The following is a 26268-nucleotide window of genomic DNA, read 5'->3' as shown; positions in this document are numbered from 1 at the left end:
AATACACGGAGCGAGTTAGAAAACACGTCCGTACACCTTGAAGGACAATATAACACATCCGGAGCGAGTTAGAAAACACGTAAACAAATGACACATGAAAATAATCATTAGTGCTAAGTATACGCTTGTCTTTCTGCAGTACAGAAAGTGCATTCGGCGATTTATACAATGAGTGAAATTATTCAACAAAGAAGTTCCATTAAATTTTGTGTGCGGAATCAAATTTCTTGTCCCGAACTTAGCCCTTCCTTACTTGGTTTTTAATACCTTACTTGCAACCCCAGCCTCATTATGACCCAAAAATTGTCAAAACCAAACTAGAACTTTTGAAACCCCCAAACACTGAATATATGACTCCAGTTTCTAATATAAATCAAAAATCAAAAGTCCCCACATCATCAATTGTGTGTGTACATATGCACTACCACCTCCTGCTACAATTTTCCACACAGCAGTAGAATTAATGATTGAGTGTTGATACTTGACAGTTATTCGTCGACTATTTCTTTTTCATTCTTTATTCCTACAATGTTGGTCTCCATACCACTTATTAGTTGTTTTCCTTCTGAGTACAGTGCCACTGTGGCTATGCGACATTATATCCGTACCTGTATATTTATTCTACGACCGCATGAATATGACTGAGACTATGAAAGGAAGGGGAGAATGGCTAAGTTTGCGTGTATTCAAACATTTTTTATTCTTTCACCTTGCATTCTCAAATGCGATAGTATCTGTGTGATATAAACTCAACTGAAGATTTATTTATTATATTGAGTTGATTTGAAAATGGACAACCAAAGTATCGAAGTTTATTTTATTAGAAATAGAAATCAGCGCCAAAATATTAATTTGACCAACGTTCCGACAAACTATTAATTTAATTGTGTGGCTTTTGAGAAAGTGCGTTCACTTAATTTCATTAAAATATCACCCATTTTCACCAACTTAAATGGTTTAAAGTCAGATGGAAAGTCTGAAATTATCTTTAAGGGTATTGGGGGAGAAAAGGTCTAGGCTGAATGCAATAATTTTTGGTGTTGTTTGAGAGAACTTATTTCCAAGCATTTTTATAAATATACAAATCTTAACATATATATACTTGTAGAGGAGTCAGCCGGATATTTCAAAATCCTGAATATCAGTTTTATGTGAGCACGTGTGCAAGACAAGTGTTCGCCCGATTTTATTCCATTTAGGCACAAGGTACATTGTTATAAGAAAACCACGCTTTCTCATTTTCATTAAAATAATTCCCGCATTTTCCGATCTATGTAGTATAAACAAAAACTGAGCCTTTTATTACCAGTATTTCATTGTGTTGTTTGACCGACAAATTTTAATGGCAATTGAATATAAATAAATAAGTATTTACTTACGCAATTTGATGAGATTTCCTTTGGTGGCATCATCTAAGAACATACGCAAAAAAATATCTACATATATAAATAAAAATGAATCGCCAAAATTTATGTACGCTCATAACTCAATAACGCCTGGACCAACTTGGCCAATTCTTTTTCTTAAATGTTCGTTGAAGTTCAAAGATGGTTTTTACGGCGAGAAAAATTCGAATAATTTCCGGAAAACCCCTAAAAACAGCCTTTTTCTTTTCCCCATACAAACTTTACATACATACATACATATGTACATATATAAAAATGAATGTTTGTTTGTTAGTAACGCTAAGAGAACGGTTGATGAAATTTTTAAAGGTTATTTGTTGTGGATCGGGAAAAGTTTAGAAACAAATACTTTATACTTTCCATGAGGAGAAGTCGGAAAATTGGACAATTCCAAAAATTAATATTTTTCATAAGTACATATTTTTTCCAATTTTTGTTTGTTTTGTTTTTCAATATTTTGATTTGTTAATTATTTGAATCGTTCAATTGTGGTCGCTTGCTTTTTTATTCCGGCTATCCAAAAGAAAAATTATTGAAAATTATTCAGTGAAAACTTTATGTGTGTTTCAGACGAAGTGATCAATTGAAAAAAATAATAATAATATTTGTCGGCGTTCTTTTTGCCATCAACGTATGGCAGCCCAAAGAAAGGCAAGAAATACTCCCAAAATGCGATGACATACGTGCGGAATTACGGATCGCGGTCAATCAGCAAGCGATCGTAACGATATCACAGCACGACTTTTTAAACAATAGCTGCGATGTTTGACGATCTTTATCTTGAAGCAACCTATGGTATATATGGTGCTGTTAGATGCTGAATGTATTCTGTTGCGTGTTGCCGCACGCACAAATTCTTCTTTGGATGCGGATGGTGATTACACCAGATCAAATTGATGAAATCATTTCAGCGGAAATTCCTGATTCAGAGATAGATCCAGAATTATACGAAGTGGTGAAAATCAATATGGTTCATGGACTTTGGGAACCTTAAAATCCCACTTTAGTTTGTATGTCTGACAATAAATGCACGAAACACTACTCATGTGCTTTTCTTTCTGAAACGGAAATGGGAAATGATGGATATTCACTGTATCGGCGTCGCTCACCAGACGACAATGGCAGAATATTTAGCATTTAGAGGCGTGAATATCGACGTTAACAACACATCGAAGTTGACAACACATGGATCGTACCATATTCACCACTTCAGTCTAATTCACATTCAAAACTCATGTCAATGTTGAATATTGTAGATTAGTGAAATCGATCAAATACGTTTGCAAGTACGTCACCAAAGAAAGCAACATAGCGGTTATTGGCCTTGGACAATATGAGATCAGCAGTATCGAATGGGTGTGAACTGCAATAAAGCGCTTTGTAGAATATTTACTTTTGCAATTCATGAAAGTTTTCCAATTGTTGTGCGTCTCGCGGTTCAACTTCATTTAAGTCATTGCGTATTGTGAATGGTACAGTGTGTGCAACTTTTTGAGAAGCATTTCAGCAGTTGCGTTTGCTAATTACTGGAAACAGACGAAGGACAATGCAATAGTTACTTCGCATGCCACTGAAGTTCGCATAGTTTTCGCGAAGATCATTTCGACATATCAGCCTTCAAATTCGCGTTAATTATGGGATACGAAAAAATGACATTGCCGATAACATTTTACATTTATTCGCTAAGGATTGGAAATGGGCAAATTTCGGTTGATACTTCCAGTGGTTTGATATCAATTTCACATCCCTTTTGTCAATTCACTTCAACGGAAGATGAACTCATCACGAATGTTTATCCGTACATTGGCAAAATTATCGTAACTGCAATTGCTTGAGTGCACGCGCAATTTTAGCTGCCAAAAATACCGATGTTAATGACTTAAACTGGAAGATTCAAAGTAAAATTCCGGGAGGTTTGCGCTCATACAAATCGATCGATCGTCTTGACAAGAAAGACGAAACCGTGAATTATCCAGTGGAATTTCCAAATTCTTTGGAGAGCCTTGGTGGCATACCATCATTGCATCATTTGCGTCTCAAATTTGGATCTGTCATTATTATGTTTCACAATCTTCATGCGCCGAAACTGTGTAATGGAACCCGACTGATAATGACGCAGTTATCGAATACAAGGGACAGCCATTTCATTTCAAACGTATTCAATTTCCAGGGAAAATTGGCCAGATATATGTGGCGTGTTGACGAGTTGGAAACCCAACTTCTTTGTATGTTTACGCACCAGAACAGAAATAAAAAAAAAATATGTTTATTAAGCTGCGATACATTAAAAAAATGTAGAAAAATCGAAAATAAATCATTTTTGACACAATATAATTTCAACTTTTTTCCATTTCAAAGCCTATAATTTCACGCAGGACAATGACTGCGGGGTCAGCTAGTAATTATATAAATATAAAATGGATCTAATTGACTTTCGATTTGGAAATAAAATTATTTTTGTGAATTCGGTCGATAAATGCGCAATTACAACTTATAATTTTTGTAAAATATGGCGCTCAATTTTTAAATAACCACGTAGCAGCTGCTTGACTTGATTTTGACTCTGTTGTGGTTCTAAAACAGTTTGATTGCCTATTCAGCAGTCTGCCAATCTCAACACCAAAGCTAATTAAGCAGCAGGCAGTGGTGGCTCGCGTAGTGTTAAAAGACTCGGAAGCTGCATACAGTTAGCCTGATGTCTATGTTATCCTAGCAACTGCATGAACATACACGTATTTAGTTCGTGAAAGTATGCCTTTAATTTAACAAAGCCTTAATTTGTTTTTGAATTTCCACCGGGAAAGTTCAAAGACTTTAATTGGGATTGGGAAATGCAACATGCATGCGTAATAATTGGGTGCACATATATGCCTTGCCATTGAGATGACCTTGTGTTCACTGCAATATGCAATAAGGCAAAGGTAACTGATTGCATACTATTGAAAATAAATACGTTGGTGGTGTTAATGAAAATTGAGACATACAGTTTGTATTGATTTTTTTCTTCGTAGTGTTTTTAGCATTTATAGCTACCGAGAAGAGAAACGAATTTGGCGTTGATTTTAAGAAAATGAAAACACTAAGTTCCTTGGAAATACTGCTATAAATACCATTTTATTAAAAAGGTAACCAATACGTAGAAGTACTTCGTTTAACTTCCAAATACGTTATGTTGACTCTAGTATATGGAGTTTGACTCCTCTGAGACCCTCAGGGGCTACAGGGTCATCAAGAGCGCGGACCAGGCCTCCCTGGATTTCCTGACGGGTAGTGTTGCTAAAATCAGCAACGCCTTTGTAGGCCTCCAATTGAGGCTTATACCCGCCAGGGACATTCCAAAGAGACCTCGTGCTCGCATTTGGTTACCCCCACTAGAGGAGCCAGGCGAAAAACTCCTGCGGTGTATCAAGCTGCAGAACAAATCTATACCTGGTATAGATGAGTGGCAGCTGATAAAGGAGGAAAAACCAAATAAAGCCAGCAGACCAATACTAATGGCCATTTGCGATGAGTCCATTGAGGCTCTCAAGAAGACTGACTACAAAATCAGCTTCGGTATTCGCAAGGCCAGGTAGAAAATCTTCCAAGGCGACAAAGCGGCTGACGAAGACGACACGGAAGATGTCGACGACGCCAGCCAGTTGCTAAGGAAAGTGGGCATCGAAGAAACCCGAGATGCCCAATAACAACCTTAGATGCGTACAGATAAACCTGCAGCACTCGAAGAGTGCTACAGCGAATCTGATAACCCTTATGAACGAGGGGAGCATCGACATCAGCCTAATACAGGAGTCCTGGGTCAAAGAAGACACCATTAAAGGGCTAAACAGCAGCAACTATAACCTGCTTTACACACGGAACAAAGGTAAACCTAGGGCATGCATTCTTATCAATAAAAGTATAAATGCATTTCTTTGTCCTAATTACAGTACCGCAGATATCATAGTGGTAAAGGTGGAACAGAAGGAAAAGCCCTTCTTCTTAGTCTCGGCCTACTTGGCCCATGACTATGATATACCACCGACCACGCTCACCAGACTAGTAGAGGAGAATAGGAAAGAGGATGTCCTAATAGGGTGTGATGCAAACGCAAGGCACACCGTATGGGGTAGCTCCAGCATAAACACCAGAGGTGAGTCACTCTTGCAGTATATTCTAAATAGTAATCTAAGCATATGCAACAGGCGATAAGCCAACTTTTAATTTTCCAAGCTCTGATAGGTTTCCGGGGTGGGAGGAAGTGCTTGACCTCACGCTATCAACAGACACAGACAGTCTCGTTGTGGATAACTGGAGGGTATCCAATGAGCCTTCCATGTCGAATCACTCCTGGATACTCTTCAGCATCCGCGGGAGGTACAGTGCTCCTCTCACATACCGAAAACCTAGAAGAACAGCTTGGGAAAAATATACCAGAACAGCAACAAAATGCCTCGAAAAGGGAGGCAATAAGAGTATCAGAAATCCTCAAGAACTAGATTCAGAAGTAGAGAAGTTGGAAAAAATCTTAACCACAACTTTCAATAAATCTACTCCGCTAACAGTTTTGAAAAAGAGAAAGTCTCCCCCTTGGTGGAACAGTGAACACAACTAAGGAAAGCTTTCAATGAGTGTTTTAGAACCAAAATATGGCAGCCATATAAAGATATTATGAAAAGATACAAAAAAGCAGTCAGGAAAGCAAAAAATGACTCTTGGCGATCTTTCTGTACATCGATAGAAAGTTGCAGAGAAACCGCTAGGCTGAGCAAAATGCTATCCAAAGATCATATTAACACTGCCTACATTAGGACGGAGGGAAGTGATTGGACCTCCTCGGCAAAAGAGTCTCTGGAGGTACTAATTACAACACACTTCCCCGGGAGTCAGCAAACACCTTCAACGACGGTTCAACCAAAATAATAGACAAAAGCAAAATCAAGTATGCCATAAATAGTTTTGCACCATTTAAAGCGGCAGGTCCTGACGGGATTATGCCCATAATGTTGCAAAATGGTTCAAAGACTTGAAAATATATACAAAGCTAGCATTCAATTATCCTACATCCCAAGAAGTTGGAAAAGAAGTAAAGTTGTGTTCCTTCCAAAACCCGGCAGAAGAACACACGAAAATGCCAAGGACTTTAGACCTATAAGCCTTACCTCCTTTATGCTGAAGGTACTGGAAAGACTAATAGATCTACACGTAAAAACAATAATGGCGGAGAAGTTATCGAAGTCCCAACATGCTTACATAAAGGGCCGATCAACCGAAACTGCCCTTCACGAGGTGATAAGTGTAATTGAAAAATCACTACACCACAAACAATACACCATGGCTGCTTTTCTAGACATAGAGGGCGCCTTCAATAACATAGAAGTAAATGCGATAATTAACTCTCTGGCACATGGTGGCATAGACGACACTGTGTGCAGATGGATACTTTCGATGCTTGAGAATAGGAAAATTATAGCTTCAAACGGCGCTGCAACACAAACAAGCTATGTGAGTAGAGGGACGCCTCAAGGAGGGGTCCTCTCTCCGCTCCTATGGGTTGTAGCGCTGAACGAAATACTCCACCAACTAAACGGTGGAGGAGTGAAAGCAGTGGCGTATGCAGACGATATAGTGTTGTTGGTATCAGGCATGTTTCCTTCGACAGTCAGCGAGATTATGGAAAGAGCACTTCGAAGGTTAAACCTATTGGCTAAAAACAATGGACTAGATGGGGGTGGAGATTGACACCAAATTGTCCTGGAAAATAAATATAGAAAAAAGAATAAACAAAGCATACATGGCTTACTATACTTGTAAGAGAATCGTCAACAAGAATTGGGGCCTCAAACCAAGTATAGTCATGTGGATGTATACGGCGGTCATAAGACCTATACTTACATATGGATCTCTGGTATGATGGCCAGCGCTAAACAAGCAATACAACATTAAAAAATTAAATGGTATACAAAGAGCAGCATGTGCGGGTGTTACTGGGGCAATCAGGTCATGTCCGACTGATGCGCTCAACGTGATACTGCATCAACTACCAATGGACATTTTTATTCAAAAAACAGCAGCTATTGCTGCGACAAGAATAAAAGAATTGGGAGGTTGGAACCAGCAGAACTATGGACATAGTGTAATCCTAAACAAGCTCACCATTAATAAATCAGACTACATTCTCCCAAAGCTGGATTTCAATAGACACTTCCAGGTAAGGATACCATCTAGACGAGAATGGAGAAGAGGCTCAATAGAAGAGGAAGATACCATCTCAGCCTATACCGACGGGTCCTAAATGGACTGTGGAGTAGGCACGGGGGTGTTCTCCTCTGATCTTGGCATATCTCTCTCTATACGTCTACCGAACTCGGCTAGCATCTTCCAAGCAGAAGTACTAGGCATAGAAAAAGCCTGCGAAGCTCTGTTAGAAAACCACGGGAATATAAACAAAGCAACTATATTTACGGATAGCCAGGCGGCGCTCCTGGCCTTGTCTTCACCCATGACAAACTCCAGCACAGTACACAACTGCAAGAGAGCACTAAGCGCAATAAAAGACATGCTCCAACTAAACTTGATCTGGGTTCCCGGCCACAGGAACATTTTCGGTAACGAAAAAGCAGACGATTTGGCAAAGGCAGGAGCTTTCCTCAACGAATCCGTGGCGGAGATAATACCAAGTCCACTAAGATCGATCAAAGGAGAGATCAATAGACAATTTCAACAAATTGCAAATAACAGGTGGAAAAACATCACAAAATGCGTCATAACTAAACAATTATGGCCAACATATGACAGGAAAAGAACCAACGACTTACTAAATAGGTCAAGGAAAAGTATTTACAGAGTAACAGCTACCACAACAGGGCACTGGCCATTTGGAGAACACGCATTCAAAATTGGTATGCCCTACAATGACATCTGCCGTGGCTGCGGAGTAGCAGGGAACAAGGAAACAATCTTCCACTTTCTCTGTGAATGCCCAGCTCTAGCTCAGATCCGACACAAAACACTTGGAATCCATCTAGCACCAAACCTTGAATGGATTTCCACTAAAAGCATAGCGGACATAAGTAGTTTCATCGAAACCTCAAAATGGTTTGAAAGAGAAGGTGAAACGTAATAGCAGATACAGGAGGTTCTACGAACAGTGCATTAAAATGGCATATCAAGTGTTAATTGAGCCCGATAGGGCGGCACTCCTACCTACCTACCTACCTACCATATGGAACTTAAGTTATTATGAAATATACAATTTTTTTTCTAAGAGCATCTATAGTTCTCTACAACTCTACAAACAACAGAAATACTAACTTGTAAATTTGCTAACACTGACATCGCTGTCCAAAAGCTGAACCAAATCACATACAAGCTTTTACAATATTTTACGTTACAATATTCCTACCAATAATTTTACGAGCAGACTTAGTGCGAAAGAGTAAGAGGCAATTTGAAAGTCTAACTAAAATTGGTCTATTGCGTATCAATACCAAGCAGATATACTACACTAGATTAACTTGTCCTCTCGTACATAACTATACATACATATATGTTTCACATGAGTGTGAATATGTTCGTCATTCATTCGTTCGTCATTTGGTCGTCAGGGCTTATGAGGGACGTATTTTAAATAAAAATTGTACCCGTTTAATAAATATGTGGGATATGGACAACTCGATTTACTGATATAGTCAAATGAAATAAAATGTTGATTTGTTTCTTGAAAAGTATGCTCCGACTGTTCGATTTTGGATGCCACATATCTATATAAATAAAAATGAATTGTTGTTCGTTAGTCTGATTAAAACTCGAGAACGGCTGGGCCGATTGAGCTGACTTTGGTTTTAAAATGTTTGTCGTAGTCCAGGGTAGGTCTAAACGGTGAGCAAATAAGGAAAAATTACGAGTAAGATAGAGTAAAACGACAATTCCATTTTCCCATATAAAAGTTGACCACTTACTTGCTGTCAAACATTTGACGGTATTTGTACTCTCAGTTCCACTCGAATTGAAGAACGCATTAAAACAAGACTTTTGAATCGACAACATAATATCAACTTTGCTCATAACATCGTGTATTTAAATTTCAATTTCAAATTTCAAAATATATAAATATAATTAATGTGTTGACATGTTTGATGGTGCCAACCTTACAAATATGTTACCAACTCTCAAAAATACTTTTATTATAATAACGGGGCATCTCTGCCTGTGCAGACTCCACATTGCTCATTGCTTACTAGATATAGAATACTACATAGTTTGCCATATATCGTAAGCTAGAAGCTGTCTCTTCAGCAGTTTAACAGCGCAGTTTTCATTTATATGAAAATTTCGAAGAGGCAACATATCCCATTTCCACATATGCCGACGGCATTTTAATTTTGGTAATATGAAAATTAGAAGAGCGAGTTAAGACGGTTGTGTCATATTATAAAAATAAAGTACATTTTCAAAATAACATTTAATATTTAGTTTAATATTGTTAATTTATAGAAATATTATGGAAATTGGGTTGGGAAGTCTTAAACTTAATAAACTTATACAAGCATAAATCAAAATATCATTTCTCATTTTAAATTTATTATTTTAATTTCAAAATATAAATATAATTAATGTGTTGACATGTTTGATGGTGCCAACCTTACAAATATGTTACCAACTCTCAAAAATACTTTTATTATAATAACGGGGCATCTCTGCCTGTGCAGACTCCACATTGCTCATTGCTTACTAGATATAGAATACTACATAGTTTGCCATATATCGTAAGCTAGAAGCTGTCTCTTCAGCAGTTTAACAGCGCAGTTTTCATTTATATGAAAATTTCGAAGAGGCAACATATCCCATTTCCACATATGCCGACGGCATTTTAATTTTGGTAATATGAAAATTAGAAGAGCGAGTTAAGACGGTTGTGTTATATTATAAAAATAAAGTACATTTTCAAAATAACATTTAATATTTAGTATAATATTGTTAATTTATAGAAATATTATGCAAATTGGGTTGGGAAGTCTTAAACTTAATAAACTTATACAAGCATAAATCAAAATATCATTTCTCATTTTAAATTTATTATTTTAATTGGTATATAAAAGTTATGCCACAATTATTATATAGTAGTCCAAAAATATAAATTCTTATTTTTCCCCAGAAATACATTTGTAAAAAAAGGGATCTTTATCCTTTGTTATTATCTTATTTTTTCCAAAAATACATTTGTAAACAAAAGGATATTTATCCTTTTTTTATGTTCCACACAAAAGATTTAAGGAGTTCAGGAGCTCAAAACGTGCCCTACATCAGCTACCTACCCGACGGCATTTCGCAAATGATAAAATAAATTTTTCAAGAGCTCAAAGCATATGCTACATCATCTCGAACCTACCTACCCTACGCTTTTGTGCAAATGTTTATATCATGATAGCAAATGCCCACATACAGATTTGGCAATGGCAATAACAGTTAGTATTCTATAAATTCTATCCTGTCGAGATGCCCTGTAATAAGTGTATCCGAACGTTCCATTGTTTTGTCATCTCATGTAAAAAGCACGTGTATCCGAACGTTACATTGTTTTGTCCATAAATTTAGAGACTTTTTGCTGCGCTCCTACTTTAACATCCTTGGTTTTGTCATCTCATGTTAAAAAAAAAAAGAAACATTTAATTGGAGAAATAAGAAAGTAATAAGTGTATCCGAACGTTCCATTGTTTTGTCATCTCATGTAAAAAGCACGTGTATCCGAACGTTACATTGTTTTGTCCATAAATTTAGAGACTTTTTGCTGCGCTCCTACTTTAACATCCTTGGTTTTGTCATCTCATGTTAAAAAAAAGAAACATTTAATTGGAGAAATAAGAAAGTAATAAGTAAGTAATAAGTGTATCCGAACGTTCCATTGTTTTGTCATCTCATGTAAAAAGCACGTGTATCCGAACGTTACATTGTTTTGTCCATAAATTTAGAGACTTTTTGCTGCGCTCCTACTTTAACATCCTTGGTTTTGTCATCTCATGTTAAAAAAAGAAACATTTAATTGGAGAAATATTGAAATACTGCTAAAAGTGATTTTCTTCTCGCTGCTTACAATGCCGAGGAAAAGAAAACGACCTGACATAGGTCGTCGAAGTCGTGTAAATGTGCAACGAGCTACTTTACGCTCCAACCGCACTAATAACCAGCGAGATGCTGAAAATGATAACAGTCGTACAAGTATGGGAGAATTACGTTCAAGAGTAAATAACTATCAAGTGGATAGGGGGAGAATGGAACGAGTTCGTGCACATCGATCACAACAGCAGCGAGCACGGGATAACGAATTTAATCGATTCCGCAGACGCAATGCTCCTGTAAACCTCGAACGAGGAGCATTTTCCTACGATCCGGAATTTGATTATAGTGCCGACAAATCTGTGACGATTGGAGAAATGTCAATCATTTGTCAACATTGCAAAGCATTAAAGTACAGTAGTGAACCTGCAGGATTATGTTGTGCTGGTGGCAATGTACAATTGCCTCAATTGGTTCCACCACCTGAACCGTTACACTCATTACTTAATGGGATGGAAAGTGAGTCTAAACACTTCTTGGCTAACATCCAAAAATATAATAATTGCTTCCAAATGACATCGTTTGGTGCAACGCATGTAGTACAAGACGGGTTCATGCCTACTTTCAAGGTAGTATACCATAATTGTTTTAGTGAAATTCTAATTTGTAAATGTATCACAATTAATTTAACCAGTTCTTAAACAATTACAGATACAAGGACAAATTCATCACCTACTGGGGGCAATGCTGCCAGTGCCAGATGCAGATCATAAATTTTGCAAATTTATTTTATGGGCAATCAAGATGTGGAAGTTGATACACGTTGTGGTCATAATCCAACCGTCAAGCGAATCATTGTCCAACAACTGCAAACATTTCTTCACGAGAATAATGAATTAGTGAAGATGTTCAAAATGACACTGGATCGGATGCCATCAGACAGCCATAATATTGTAATAAGAGCCGACAAAACACCTGCTGGAAAGCATGCAAGGAGGTTTAATTCACCGACAATAGATGAAGTGGCTATTGTCGTTGTTGGAGAGAATTTGCAATCAAGAGATATTGTACTTCATCGCCGGAACAACGAATTGAAACGTGTAATGAATTGAAACGTGTATATGTACGCATAGAGCTTATGATGCTTTACAATACCCATTAATTTTCTGGCAGGGAGAAGATGGGTACCATTTTAATAGGGAAACGGTCAAAATTCTAAAATCAAAATTCTGAAGTCGAAATTCCGGAAACAAAATTCTGGGTCGACAAAATTCTGGAAATCGGAATTCCGCAATTCCTTCGCCTTTTTTGGCTGCATTTTAAAATTCTGGTGTTTCATAATTCCGCAATTTACGTTTTCCAGAATTAATTCTGGAAATTTTTTCACCAAAATTTGAGTTAAATCGTGTATCTTATATAAATTTGCTTATACATACATAATAATATAACATAAACAAAACATAACCTCCAAAATAATTCCAAAATTCAAACATGTTTATCGGAAAGACAAAAAACAACATTATTAACAAAAAAAGATCAAATAGATACTACATTAATGGATCATGAGAATGTTCATTTCTTTTTTTTCGTATAACATGTTCACAGCCATCAAATTGTGTGACAATACGCACGGTACATTTGTTTTTAATTCGTTCAGAACAAGTCCAGTTAAATGTTTTCTTATTTTTTCGTTCTAAATACATAGAAGAAGTAGCCGTCGACGTGTAACATGTCTTTTCCTTTATTGGACTTCACCACAGTTATATTTTCCATCATTTCACAAAAATATTTAGCACGTTTTTATTAATGAAATTGCAGTAACACATTGCTTAGTCAGTACATATATGTATATGTAGCTACGTAGTCAACTAAATCATTATGGTAGTACAAAAAAGTAAATGAACAACAGCAAACAAAGAAATAACAATAACAAATACAATCATGCAATTGTAAAAAACTACTTACTAGGCAATAAAACATATGATTACAGAATGGCAAAATTCTGTAATTAATGATTAAAAATGCGCACTTTTTTTGTTATCAACACGAATTTTTAATCACTAATTACAGAATTTTGCCATTCAGAATTTTGCCATTCAGAATTTTGCCATTCAGAATTTTGCCATTCAGAATTTTGCAATTCAGAATTTTGCAATTTAGAATTTCGTTATCCAGAATTTTGAATTCCAGAATATTGACTTCCATAACTTTGATTCCCGGTCAGTGCCATGAATTATTATGCATACAGACTCATGATCCGTGAAGGTGAAGTAAATCACATTTTGATGTGTCAACGGCTCTTTCATCAGTATGCAGTGGACATGTACGTCAAAATTGAGACTGAAAGATTGACATACATCCGTCTTAACCAACAGCAGCTTCGATCTGAAGAGTACATTCATCTTCGCGATGCAAGCAATGCTGACGGCAATGTAAATAATGTAGGAAGAATGGCAATTTTACCGGCCACTTACATCGGAAGCCCGCGCCACATGCACAAGTACGCTCAAGATGCGATGTCTTATGTTCGAAAGTATGGCCGTCCAGACCTATTTATTACATTCACCTGTAACCCACAATGGATTGAAATAATAAAAAGAACTGCTACACAACCAAACACCACTTAATAGGCATGACATCACAGCCAGAGTTTACAAGCAAAAATTAAAATCTTTAATGAATTTCATTACAAAGCATCGTGTGTATGGCCAAGTACGTTGTTGGATGTACTCTGTTGAGTGGCAAAAGCGTGGTTTGCCACATGCTCATATATTAGTCTGGTTGGTTGACAAAATAAGGCCAGAAGAAATTGATTCCATTATTTCAGCCGAAATTCCTGATGAAACGGTTGACCCAAAATTGCATACGATAGTAACTAAACACATGATACATGAACCTTGCGGAGTTTTCAACAACAGCTCACCCTGTATGATCGACGGCAAGTGCTCCAAACGGTACCCGAGAAACTTGCTTGCTGAAACCATCTCGGGAATCGATGGTTACCCATTGCATCGTCGGCGATCAGTTGAGGACGGTGGACGATCTGTAGATGTCAAGATAAAAGGACAAGATTTTCATGTAGACAATCGCTGGATTGTGCCGTTCTCGCCCTTATTGTTATTGAAGCTCACATCAACGTGGAATTTTGTAACTCTGTGAAATCCATAAAGTACATATGTAAATGATGAAGTGTCTCACTATCAGATGGGTCGCTATGTAAGCAGCAATGAGGCTATTTGTCGCATATTTTCGTTTGCAATTCACGAAAGACATCCCACTGTATTGCATTTGGCAGTTCATTTAGAAAATGGACAACGAGTGTATTTCAACCCAAACAAGCTGTGGATAGAGCGGCACGTCCACCTGTGACCACATTGATAGTTTTCTTCTCAATTTGTGCAACTGATCAATTCGCTCGCACTTTGCTGTAAGCCGATATGCCGCGCTACTACACATGGAACGCATCATCAAAGTCTTTTCAGCGTCGTAAACAAGGAACACCACTTGAAGGATATGAAAATGTATTTGCCACAGATGCTATAGGCCGTATATATACAGTACATCTTAATAACGATGAATGTTATTATCTTAGATTGTTATTGGTGAATGTTCCTGGTCCGACATCTTTTCAACAATTGCGAACAGTTGATGGACATCTGTGTGCGACTTACCGTGAGGCGTGTCAATTATTACGGTTGCTTGAAAACGATTCGCATTGGGATGATACGCTCAAGGATTCCGTGATATCTTCATCGCTGCATCAAATTCGCACACTGTTTGCGATTATAATATCGACATGTTTCCCCTCAAATCCGAATGATTTGTGGATGAAATATAGGGATGACATGTCTGAGGATGTGTTGCATCGCGTGCGTTGTGAAACTTTGAATCCTACATTGGAAATTACGACAGAGATTTACAATGACACATTGATCATAATAGAAGATATGTGTTTGTTGATGGCAAATAAAGTATTGTCGTGTTTGGGCTGACAGCACCCAACCGTGCTATGCAAGATGCATTAAACCATGCGTTGCAAAGAGAACTCTAGTACGATACTCAAGCTATGACCGAAGCAGTTCGCACAACTGTTCCGCAATTGAACGAAGAACAAAGGATTGCGTACGATCGTTTAACACAAGCTGTAAACAGTGGGTCTGGGGGGATTTACTTTCTTGATTCTCCTGGGGGTACTAGGAAAACGTTCCTAATTTCATTGCTATTAGCAAAGATCCGATCGCAAGATGAGGTAGCCCTAGCGTTGGCTTCATCTGGAATAGCAGCAACTTTATTAGAAGGCGAACGAACTGCACATTCAGCCTTAAAATTACCATTAAACATGCAGATCAACGAAACGCCAGTTTGCAACATTGCCAAAAATAGCGCTATGGCGAAGACTCTCCAAGTATGCAAATTGATAATTTGGGACGAATGCACAATGGCCCACAAGAGGTCGCTGGAGGCACTAGATAGGACGTTAAAAGATTTACGTGATAACTAAAACATTTTTGGTGGAGCTTTGATACTGTTGTCAGGTGATTTTCGTCAGACTCTTCCAGTAATTCCTCGATCGACTGTTGCTGACGAAATAAACGCATGTCTAAAATCATCAAATTTGTGACGGCACGTAAAGACACTACAATTAACTACTAACATGCGAGTGTTTTTGCAACAAGATCAAACTGCGACTGTGTTTTCGAAGCAGTTGCTGGATGTTGGCAATGGTAAGGTCGCAGTTGACAGCTCGATCGGATTAATGACTTTTCCCACAGATTTCTGTCACTTCACAGAATCGAAAAAGGAGCTAATTCAGCGTGTTTTTCCGGACATTAAACAACAATTTAATAAGCACGATTGGCTAAGTGAACGAGCAATAGTGGCAGCAAAAAACAAAGATGTCGATGATCTCAATGCTACCATTCAGAATTTCCTTCCAAGAGAGTTGTTTACGTACAAATCAGTTGACACGGCCACAAACCAGGATGACGTAGTCAACTATCCTACAGAATTTTTAAATTCATTGGACTTGCCTGGACTACCACCATATAATTTGAAATTAAAGGTAGGGTCAGTTGTCATCATGCTGCGTAATATTAATCAACCTCGACTTTGCAATGGAACAAGATTGGTTGTGAAGAAACTCATGAAGCTAAAATAATCAAAGGAAAATACAAAGGAGAGGATGTCTTAATCCCACGAATACCTATGATTCCAACTTGGATTTGCCATTTGATTTTAAGAGGTTGCAATTTTCCGTGCGTCTGGCGTTTGAGATGACCATAAATAAATCGCAAGGCCAATCGTTTGCAAGTTTGCGGAATAAACTTAGAGTTTCCCTGTTTCGCACATGGACAATTATACGTTGCGTGTTCGCGTGTCGGAAAACCAACATCCTTATTTATTTACGCACCGCAAAAAAAAACTAAAAATATTGTCTACCGGAAAGCACTATATTAATTAGCTGTATATGATCATACAACACAGTTATGAATTAATTTAAGCAAAGATTTGTTTATCATGTTCACAGTCCAGAAACGAGCACATCCAAGAAAATTTTAAATTTTTGTATATGAAGAGTATAAATATAAATAAATGGCTTAATACGTATATAATATGTGCATTTGGATCCTTAATGTCAACGTGTATTAGTAACTCTTTATTTCCATCAACTTGACTCCATCTACTTGGGAACCACTTGGCTCGCCAGGAACCAGGAAATACTAGGCGACTCGGACAAATCTGATTCGATCAGAACATTATCAATGTTGAGCTGCTGGCTGTCTTCAATAACATCAATATCTACCAGAAAATTCTTGATGTTGGGCTTTTGGCTGTCTTCAATAACTTGAATGTCCTGTATGTCTTCGGCCGATAAATTTAATTCACAGAATGTCTCCTCGGATGATGAAGATGGCATTGTAGAAACGTGTTTTGGTTTAGATAGCAGCTTTTGCTTTAATATATTTTTTTGTACTTTTGCCCTGTTCACGCGTATTATTCGTTCTACATTCTTACCACACTTGGTACAAAATCTGAAGGTAACAGCGATTATGTTGTAGCATTCGTCGCATCTTAATAATAATTTAATACAATCTGGACAGTTATTATTTTTTTTCTGCCGTTCCATCCCCTTTTTACAAAACGGACAATGAATTTTAAGGAGTTGAGGGATATATAGCTTCACTATAAATATATTATAGTTGTTTGAATTCTTTATTTTCTCGATGACAGATGTAGTTCTTTTTCTTTTCTTAACCATGGCCATCCTCAAAAAAAAACGTCAGTATGCACTAAAAAAAATTGTCTATGGTAAAATGTCACTTGAAATGTTAACGTCTCTTTGCTGTGCATCTATACTATAATTCTTTAGTATTCCTAAAAATCTAAAAGCAGCAAATTTCAAAAAAATTAAAAAAGTATTGTGTAATTAGGCGGTGCGAAGTTTGCCGGGTCAGCTAGTACTTAATAAAAATGTTTCAGAACTCTTAATAACATTTTTTAGGTTCAAATAATTTAAAGAAATTTCGTGATATCCACATTTAAATGGAATAAAAAGTTCAATTCAAATTAATCCGAGATCTTAATGGAATTGTAACTGATTTATTGTTAGTGACCAAATTCAGAAAAATCACAAATTGCCAAATAAAAAATATTTCTTATAAAATTCCAAATATAAGAGTAATAAAACTTTATTATGCTTCAAGCAATTTTACATAATAAATAATTATCTATTTTACTCTTTCTTTACTTAACCATACATGCCATTTAAAAAATTCAATTAACCTAAAGAATTTTTCAGTTGATTACAAAAAATTATGAATGCAACTTATTTTCTCGAGCTTTTAAAATTAGCTGGAAAGTGCATTCATATTTAACTCTCATCACAATAGAATAGGGTACACAACACTACCAGATATATTTAAGTAAAAGCATGTCATATCAGAATTAAGCAGTGCGGAGGGCAAGCAAAAATTTTAGCTATAATCCGCTCATGCTAGTAGGGCTTTTCTTAACAACCATGAATTCTGTGATGCTAATGCTGCCTAAGTGTCCGATTATACCCTGCTATCTTTAATCTGTTGGTTGCTGCAGTCAACGATCACATCAAATCTTCAGGCCAAAAAGTTGTTGACACTGAGAGGCACCAAACAAAGATGGGCAGAAAAAGATGGTGAAATAAAAACAAAACAAGTAAGGGATGGCTAAGTTCTAACTTTAGAGTACCAGAGCTATAAGTATGTATGACTACATCGAGTTTGGGACCCGTATTTAAACATTCATTTTAAAAGTAAGTTTTATCTAATGAAATGAATTTTACTTGTCTTCAGATGAATGAGGAAGTGGAATTATAACTATTATACAATTTTAATTTTTCTCTGATAATTACTCAGAATTATAACTTACTTGATTGTTTTAGTATTTAATTAAGTATACAAAAGACATAAGGCCGAAAGATTCTGCTATCTGTAATTAAATTTAATTTCACGCAATAAGCAATATTATATATATTAAAGCGCAACAACTTCACTTCCAATCGATGAAATGTCATGAAAGTAAACATGAGTCTTTTTGAATCTAGCGCCGACTGGTGGAGCCATCTATATATCGACTGATGCGTAAGAATTTGCTGTTTTTATCAATTGTCCAGTGCGAATTTCATGACATTTCACTGATTGGAAATGCAGTTATTGTGTTTTAAGTGTCAATGACATTTCATTGATTAGAAGTGAAGTTATTGCGTTTTAAGTTAAGTTAAGTTAAGTTTGTGTTATCGGTGCGAAAATGAGCTTCGAACAAAGAGCCAACATTTAATTTTGTTTTAAAATTGGAAAAACTTATACCAAAACGTTTCACTTAATGAAAAAAGTTTATCATGATGATGATTTCCTATCCCTTAGCAGAGTGCACGAGTGGTTTCAATGTTTTCAAAGTGGTCGTGAAGACATGCAAGAAAATGACGATCAACATGTGGGCCAATCAAAATCCGTAATCACCGGAAATTCCATCGAAACTGTGCTTGAATTCATCAAAAATCAACCGAAATCATCATTGAATTTCATGGAAATGGAATTGAACATCTCCAAAACATCGATTTAACGCATTTGACCGAACATTTGAACTTACAAAAGGTGTGTGCACGGTTTGTTCCGCACAAATTGACTGACGACCAAAAATTGCTCAGAATCCAACATTCGAAGGACGATTATTTGACCAAAAATCAAATAGAAAAAGTTGCTGCAGCTGCAAGCATAAAAGTAATACGGAAGCGGTTTTCCACTTTCTCTGCGAATTGCAGCGCAACGATGGAACGGAATAGCAAGACTATAAGGTCTTACGGCAATGTATCAAAATGTCTCATCCAGTGATAATAGAGCTCATGGTGGCATATGTATATCGAAGTCATTTCATCATTATCTATGTAATTTTATAAATTATTAAATGAATGCAGTCTTTGCTAATTAAAGTTATCACCAACACGAAAGCAATCGAAGAAAGAAGTACCGGATTCACATTACATACATTAAGACACAATAGAAAGGAAAGTTTCCTTGAGGGAACACAATTCTTCAACTATTGGACTAGCCAGCCACATTTAGTTGAGTTCTTTCTTGGGGCCAATCTCGACTGTCAATATATGCTTGTCTAACCTTTAAATTCCAATGTAATTTGGAGAAATGTATACAAGTTTAGACATTCAATTTTAGTTCGTTTTCGTATCCCTTCCGGTTTTGTAAATGCGATTATCGTGGAAACCAATTATATAACAGTTGTTCATGGCAATGATTCAACTAAGTGTATACATGTTAAAGGGATTTCCTTTCACAAATTCATATATTTAGTACCAATATTTATTTTTATATTTTAATTTTGCTCGAATTGACACGTATATACATTTAAAAGAATAATTCCACATAATTTTTTAAATCTACAATAATTCATAGAATTATACAAATTCACTTTCTCCGTGATCTGAACATGAACTCCAATGCCAACAGCGATGGCGGCTACGACCGAAGCGATCACGTCCAGCAAATAGAATTGGTACCACTTCAAGTCCAAGCCAGCAGCGCATAAATGCCGTCCGCCCTTATGACGTATTACATAATCGATCCAGTAGAGCGCGGTATCACGTGGACCCATGGGGCGATCGTAGAAAATGCTCGAGAAGCATTTGATATTGTCGCGATAAGTGCTGTTGTGCAGCAGTTGATAAAAGCTATTCTATAGCTGGTCACTCTGGAAGTCCATAACCATTGGTCTCGGCTTTCTTCAGATTAAGATACTGTGAAATTGAAAGAAATAAACTATTAAATTCTTTTTTATTCATTTTTATTCATTCATTCTGTGGCAGCCAATTCTTCACCATAATATTCGAATATAAATTCGGAAGGCTATCGTTTTTATATTTCCACAGCACACGCTGGTTCAGCTGACCGAACACTTTGAGGAACATGCGTGCCTGGGCATATCTTTGCTCTGCACTTGACTGCCCAAACTGAAATAGATAGCGCCATAGGCCTCATCCAGGAATTGCTGTATATCAGCGGGCAATGCTTTTGTTGGGTAGATATGCATGCCACCGACATTGATCATGTTATCTGTTCTGGGTTCACCTGTCGACAATGGCATATAGTTGTTGATCAGTATGGCTGAGAGATTTCTATTCATTTCAGAAATGCTGGGGAATTTTACTGCAAAGTAGAAGAAGAGTAGGTGAGAATTGTGGCTTATTTCAAGTTTTATCTAAGACTTACTCGGCAAGTGTCCGAAATATTTCTGCACCAGCACATCCATTTTCGGAAAATACCTAAACTAGCGGTCCAAGTCCGTGCGCAATGCGATGTACGTGTTATAGACGCGCTCGAAAAAACTCATATGTTCCGTTAGCGGTAGACAGACATGAGGCACGTATGACCACGATATTATAATGCCAAACATTTCACTCAGTGGCGGATTTGCCGTAAGGCCCAGTAGGCCCGAGCCTAAGGCGGCCAGATATTAAGGGCGGCAAATCGTGCCAAAAAAATCATTGATAACAACAAGATTAACAAGAAATAAATCAAATGCAAAGTATCTTAACCGTATGCTTATATAATCTTATAAAATAATTTCGTACATCGTACATATATATCGTATATATTACGCGCGTGTCAGTTAAGCTCGTGCAGACGCCTGCAAAAGCTTACGCGAATCCTGGAATGAAATCCATAAACCGCTAGTCACCATCGAAAATGACACACAACAGAAGAGAACCGTTATATGCGAAGCAAGAGGTATTCGTTTGAAACTGGAACGTTTTGAAACGGCCCTCCTGGCTGTTTTTTGGGGATGGTTACTAGATCGCATTAACGCCACAAGTAAAAAACTTCAGAGTGTGGAAATTGACATTACCATTGTCATAGAACTGTACGAGGCTTTAATACATTTTGTTGGCGAAACAAGAGAGAATTTCGATGATTTCGAAAAAAAACGGAAAAACTGTCCTTCGTACAGGAATACGAAAAAGGTTTTCGACGCAATCGAAAGCGTAAGCTGCTTCCTGGCGAGACAAATACAGGTGAAGAGATGCAACAAAAAAATGGCAGTGAAAATTTGGGAATAAATACTTTTTTAGTAGTAATTGATACATTGTCAGAAGAACTGAAAAGACGTCGGGATGCTTATAAATTACTCTACAATAAATTTTACTTTATTACCAACCTGACGAATCTAAACATCTCAGAAGTCGAAGATAAGGCCGAGGCATTGCAAATGATTTATTCTACTGACTTAGAAGACGATTTTCCAGAAGAATGTCTTCATTTTCGTTCTCACTGCAGCATAAAAAATGAGGAGCGAAAGAGTGCAGTCAGTTTGTTGAAATGGTTACGAACCGAAGGTCTTCAAACCATTTACCCAAACGTGGATATTGCTCTTCGTATGTGTGTGTGTACACCTGCCAGTAACTGTACTGGAGAAAGATCGTTTTCTTGTTTGCGGAGAGTGAAAAACTATTTACGCACAACAATGACGCAGCAGAGGTTAAACGATCTTGCTTTACTTAACATAGAAGCTGATCTTTTAAGCAAATTGAATTGCGAATGGATTGTTTTATTAAAAACAAAACCTGAAACCATTTTTAAATGTTTTATTTAAATGTCCAATCATCCCTGAAATTTCAGAAAATATTATAAACTAGCTTTATCCGCTAGCTTTTAGTTAAACAATTTTCTGAATCAATTAAAAGTGGGAATAAAGTAAATTCATGAATTATGTCTTAAGTCTATAATGATGGATGCTAAGAAAGTGGCGGCACATGGCTGGGGCCTAGAGCGGCTAGGACTGCAAATCCGCCACTGATTTCACTCATATATGAGCCCCCTAAAGCACAAGTGGTATAACTCCACTTTTTCTTCTGTCGAGATATTAAAGGGTTTGCTAAAAGTTGTATATAAAAATCAATATTGAACTTTTGGACTACTTTTTTCAATAAAACTTCAGAAAAAGGTCTTGTTTAACTTAAATTGATGTTTTTGAAACTTTTTGTCCATTAACTCTTGTTTTATCGAGTACCGAAAATTAATTATACCATTTGTGCTGTAAATGTTTTTAAGATTTCATTTAACTTATAATTAGTTTGAAATCTGTTTCGTTTTCTCAAATATTTTTTTATTCATCGTCACTTTCTTGAGATTCTTCCTGAAGTGGGCCAATATCTTCCGCAGTCTCACTAGTAACAAGAACCTCGAAATAATTGTGGTATACTGGAGGGATGTATGGCAGCAAGTCCATCATATCTTTCCTTTTTTCTTTTGAAATAGGCCGAGCACTTGTGTACAGCTTACCCTGATCAATGATGCAAACATTAACCGGTCGTCCTTTTTTTCCTGCTGATCGTCATAACTGTCACATGAAAGGCATTCTTTTTCCTTGACAACGCAATAGTTCTATACCAGTCGTCAGGTGTAAATATTTCTTGCGACTTACCAAAATTTTCCATAGATGCAAAGTCACAGTCATTGGGGAGGAATGAATGTCCACTTTGCATAAACTTTTGGTCCATAATTTCTACATTATTGTCTGGACTTTGGACATATTTCATCAACGTCATAGCGATTTTCCAGTTACGGTTTTGACCTGTGCATGTGTCGCTATACATAACCACATGTTTGGCTGCTGTCGATCTAAATTTTATGTGTTTAATTAAACACGATGAAATTTCTTGTGAACCTTTAGAACCATTTACTTCGTCCCAACAATACATGAACCCCATTTTCGTTGAAAGTTCATGGCAACCTAAATTGTATACGTACATATTACGTGTGTAGTAGGCCTGTTGACACACCAATTTCGGGAAAGGCAGGGACTTCTCCAAATCGAAAGAGAATGCATAGTAGCTGTCATTGTTAGCACTTTTTCCAGCATCCGCCTTCATGGAATCGCGAGCTTGTTCTGCCTTCCGTAAATGAAGTTCATGGACCTGCTTGAGCTTTCTCTTTTCTTCTTCATCTGTTGATTATTTCACTTTATTAGAAAAAATATCACACTTCACGCAAGTGTCTTTATGGGGGGCGTGAAATTGCAGATTGAACTCGTTATTAAAAGTTCTTCAATATATATGCTCCCTAACAGGCTGAAGCCCTTGGCTTTCAACGTATTCCATGTACATATTGTACATAAGTCGTATATTTAAGTTATCGGCTAAATATTTCCTATTTGGGTTGTGTTTTCTTGTGTAGTGAGATTCGTATGAAGGAAAAGCTGAAATATGGGCTCTTACTTGTGGCATTTGTTCATCGGAGGTTTTGTTACCAGGCACCTTCTTACCCCGTTTCTCGTCCCCTGGAGGATAGCCCATTTTGACCTTCTCCAAAGCTCGCGTCATTCTTCCATTTGAGATTTTCAATGTTTCTAAGAAGTACCTCTTGCAAACCTGTTTGGTTTCCCCAGCAACATTATGATAGAACCAATTGAACTTGTTCGATTCTTCTCAGCGGTGGTTGGCCGACGACGTACCGGTAATATTGGTTTCAAAAGACCACAAATGAATGCATTTTGGGCAGAGAATGTCCCTATTTTCCAAGAATATTTTGTTTCGTTCTTCTTCTGTTATTTTGCTAAAACACTTTTTGGTGCATTTGCAATCGAGATTGCTAAATTGCTTCTCTGGAATTGGCTTTCTTTTTCTAGTGACGTAAGAGTCTCCCGAATTTCGCTTCCTTTTCCTTTCTTCGCTTCTTTCGCTTCCATTCCTTTCTCTGCCTTTTCCGGGCTCTCTTGGGCCTTCCTTCTGCATTTTCCTCTGCTTCACCACTTTCATGAGTACTGGGTCTCCCTTCCACATTAGCAGCTGCTTCATTTTCCTCTATGGAACCGGGATCATCAACGGCTGAAACCAAAGTTTACGTTCAATTATTTGAGAAAGTATAAACATTACGACATGAATTAGCATTTTCGATTAAGCACCAAATTGGGTTTTACAACAACAACAAACGAGTGAAGAAATTTTGCCATTTTCAGCTTAACAGTTAATTCTTAATTTCACTACCGTTACCTTCACCTGAGTCCATCTAAAGAAATTATTACAAAAAAACACTGAGAATAAGTCTTTCTCCCATGAAATTCACTGCACGAACGGTGAATTTGTCAATTATACCACTTGTGCTGTCAACGAATAGGCGGCAGCATTCACTGCACTAGTAATTTCTGCTTTTTATGAGGTTGCTATGGGAACTAGAAGCTACCACGTTATTGCATTAAATAGAACACATTTTCCTCAATACAGTACCATAGCTAACTCAAAAAAAAAAAAAAAATGGAGTTATACCACTTGTGCTTTAAAGGGCTCATATGTTTGTTGTGCAAATGTGGCCGCGCTTATAACGGGTATATTGTAGACATGTGACAAGGCTAACAATGCATCCTGATAGAATTGTTCGACCAGCAAGAGATCATAGACACCCTGTGTTTCCTTTGCGTTAATGATCGCTTCTATTTTTGGCTGTTCTAGCGCATGCTCTGTCGTTGAGAGGCCCAGAACCATAGACATTTTCAGAAACAGATCCAATTCATTGCGCATGTCATAGATCGTTTTACCGCCGAATACTCTGTGTACTGGAAGTAAAGCATAATTTTAGTGTTAGTTATGGGTAGTTACTTTATAGATATAATGTGGTATTAAGAGTGATTATCACTTACTTTCCGACCAAAAGTCATAAACCGGTTCTATGAGTATCTCCGTGTAATTGACGGCCACGGTTTCTGGTTCGAGTGTGTGTGCATGGTGATCTGAGGAATGAAATTAAAAATAATAAGGATGTCAGGTTTTCTTTGAAATTTTACATAAAATATATAGTTATATAGTATACCATATTCGTCTGTACATACCTCATGTCCGTGCTTCAGTAGCTCGCTTATCAATACACGATGCATCATGTAGTGACTCTTACCTGGAAATGCGTAAACGGCGAGTATTTTGGAACCATCGGTTACAGCCGCTTGCGCCACACAATGGTGCCAGAGCGGAAAAAAAGGATTTTTTTATCATTCCAAATTTGTACCATCTTTTCAATTTAAGCTAAGAACTAATCAAATAACGTTATCCGAATACTTGGGCTTGATATATTCAATGTTTTTTTGTTGGGAGAGCGTCAAAGTCCAACAAAGTATCAACGCAAAGTTACTCAGAAAAATGTGATGAATATTGCAAAGGTTAAAACTCAAAAGTTAACCATAAAATATCAATTGTAAAGTTTTTATTTATTAAAACCAATGTTATAGATGTGATTTACATCATCAAATGTATACTTTCTTTTTCAAGATTTTTTTTAATATGATGTTTTTTCAT

The 26268-nt window shown here is 37.0% G+C and overlaps 1 pseudogene; it reads right to left on the bottom strand.

Annotated features, from left to right (window-relative positions):
* LOC120770636 overlaps window positions 1–25904 on the bottom strand; it is a 55430-nt pseudogene extending 29526 nt beyond the window's left edge.
* Window positions 25905–26268: the final 364 nt, after the last annotated feature.

The sequence above is a fragment of the Bactrocera tryoni genome, chromosome 3 (genome assembly GCF_016617805.1).
Source record: "Bactrocera tryoni isolate S06 chromosome 3, CSIRO_BtryS06_freeze2, whole genome shotgun sequence".
Classification (NCBI taxonomy): domain Eukaryota; kingdom Metazoa; phylum Arthropoda; class Insecta; order Diptera; family Tephritidae; genus Bactrocera; species Bactrocera tryoni.
The sequence above is the reverse complement of the archived record's forward strand: the minus strand, read 5'-3'. Positions and strand labels throughout refer to the sequence as shown.